This window comes from Centroberyx gerrardi, chromosome 20 (genome assembly GCF_048128805.1).
Source record: "Centroberyx gerrardi isolate f3 chromosome 20, fCenGer3.hap1.cur.20231027, whole genome shotgun sequence".
Classification (NCBI taxonomy): Eukaryota; Metazoa; Chordata; class Actinopteri; order Beryciformes; family Berycidae; genus Centroberyx; species Centroberyx gerrardi.
Window position 1 is genome coordinate 25,049,411 of NC_136016.1, and position 2,823 is coordinate 25,052,233.

The window sequence follows — 2,823 nt, forward strand, 5'->3', positions numbered from 1 at the left end:
AGATCGTTTGTTAAAATCATGGAGGCTTCTTCTAATGATTTAATTGCCAGTCTGTCTGTCTTAGTCTATTAAATCTATAAGTTTGAGGTCAAACACTTAATTAAAGATCATGACGATCATGACTTCTTCTATCAAAAAATGACAAATGCAGGGTGGCATACCAACAAAGAAATCTAAAAACATGTGAGGCACACTTGTGCATTCTGGCTGACTCTTTATCAGAGTGTGAAGGCAGTTCTGGTTAGAGGATATATAGTGGAGTGATCAATCAATAATGATTACCAATGGAGTGAATGGAATGGAGTTTATCACAAAAAAAAAACAGATCATTGGAAAAAGAAAACCAGAAAACGGCTCTGCTTGAGCTGAACTTAAACAATGATGAACATCAAAAGAAATACAATAACGCTAACCATTCAAAGATGAACATCATACACACAGTTGCAATAGACAAGATAGTCCATTCACATGCAAGTCATCCAAACTGACACTAATCAATATTGATATCTAATGTTCCCTTATCAGATGACTGTCAAAGTTCTTTCCAAAGGTCTTTGATTTGCTCCCATCAATAAGATCACTGAGTTCAATACCAAAAGTCATCTCTGCCGTTTCTATAGAAACATCAATCTCAAAGTTTGGCACCAACAGAATCAACTTCCATTCTAAACAAACAGTAACAAACAGTAAGTTCATATTTCCAAAACTAAGAGACTCACTTTTCAAACCTCAGTCCAAGTTCAGGCCAGTGAATCAAAACCCTGCCATGAGTGTTTTTGTTAGAAAGGTCAGTTCTGACACTGAGAAGCAGTTTGAAAGAAAACATGACATGAAGAAACATAACTGATCTAAAAGTGAATGGGACGCATTGGATTGTCGTGCAAAAAACAGACATTGCATTTATGCTAAATTAATTCAACTCCATCCTCACTGAGGCAAAAAATAGAAACTGGATTTTGGACAATGAAATCAACTTTCAGTCAGTAGAACATCCACAGATCGCTTCCCAAAATACACAAAAATACTGAGAAACCCAGGGAGACATGAAAGCCTCATGGAACCAACTTCAAAACATGCGGACGACTTCACTGAAGTGCTGAAATGTTTTCATCCCACAATGTTTTGCTAATCTATTATGCATTATGTTATTTATTATTTTTTCTCATGATGTGTACCTAAATGTAAGCTAAATATTATTGTGATGATTTACTCAACAAATTAAAACAACTAGGCAACAAAGAAATGAGCTCGGTTTTGGTCACAATGGATGTGAAAACATCGTATCCCAACATCAGACATGAAGACGATGATGAAGATGATGATAAAGACGATGATGAAGACGAGCCGCTTCACTGAGCTCATACTGAAACAGACTGGATCCTGAAACATTACTTTTCTGTTTCAAGCTATGTTTTTAATCCTAGATGTTTCTGGACAGTATTAAATGGTATGGAGGTATATTGATGAGGTATATTGATGAGGTATATTGATGACTTGACCCCAATCTTCACAGGATCTGAGAAACAACTGGGGAACCTCCATGAGTCTCTGAGCAGCACAATGCAAATGTCAAATTGAGTTTGGAATATAGATATAAACTGTTTAGACCTCAATTCATTAAGACAAAGAAGGATTGTTACATTCTTCATCTTCCGTTAAAACACTGACAGAAATATTATTTTAGACAGTGACAGCTTTCATCCCGAGGATAAAACATAATATACCTTTTGGACAGATAGGCACAATCATGCAAAAGGATGAAGAGCGAAGAAGAACAAGAGGATATGAAGAAAAAGTCCTGAAACAAGAGGCATGATGGTCCAACCTGAGGAGTCTTTCCACAGCAGCCCCATCAGCTACAGAAGATCTCCGTCAATCAGAGGCGAAGCGGTTCGAAGCTTCACTACGACTGGCAGCCGGCCTGTCGATCAGACCGGCCGACGTCACATCAGCATCACGGCCTCACTGAGTCCAGCAGCGATGATCCAACATCTAGTGGAAAGACTTCAGAAGAGTGGAGGCTGAGGAACATCTCCATATTAAAGAACAGGATTGAGGAGTGAGATGAGCAGGTGTCCACAGGTGAATCTCCCAGCTGAGAAACACAAAACAAGACAGATGTGGACACTGTTACCATGGTGATAATGAATCACAAACTAAATTGCTTTGTGATGTTTCTACACAGTAAACTTTCCAGATTAGATCATCCATCAGTTGGAAGACTGAGTGACCATGTGACAGACCATGTGACAGACCATGTGACAGATCATGTGACAGACCATGTGACAGATCATGTGACAGATCATGTGATAGATCATGTGACAGACCATGTGACAGATCATGTGACAGATCATGTGACAGATCATGTGACAGACCATGTGACGGTCTCATGGCTGCAGATCTCAGCTCATGGCATCAAGACAAACTTCTCTCTAAGTCTCTGGAACAGAAATAATCCAAGACTCACAGATCCAGAACAGGAGAGTTCTGGATCTGTGAACTAAAAGACCAGTTCCCAGGATGCAGTGCGCCGCTGGATTACGCCTCTTTCCTCAACCATTGTGTCCCACCTGAGGTTATGGTCTGTACCATGGACACACACACACAGGCAGTTTTCTGGTTTTCTTTTCCCAATTATCTGTTTTTTCTTTGTGATCAACTCCATTTTGTTGGCAATCATGATTGATTGATCACTCCACTATTGATCCTCTAGTCAGAACTGATCGATCTCTCAGCTGAAATGTTTTTAGATTTCCTTATTGGTGCGACACTCTAATAAAGGCATTATTAACTGTTTGATAGAAGGAGGGTTCCTTGGTTTTT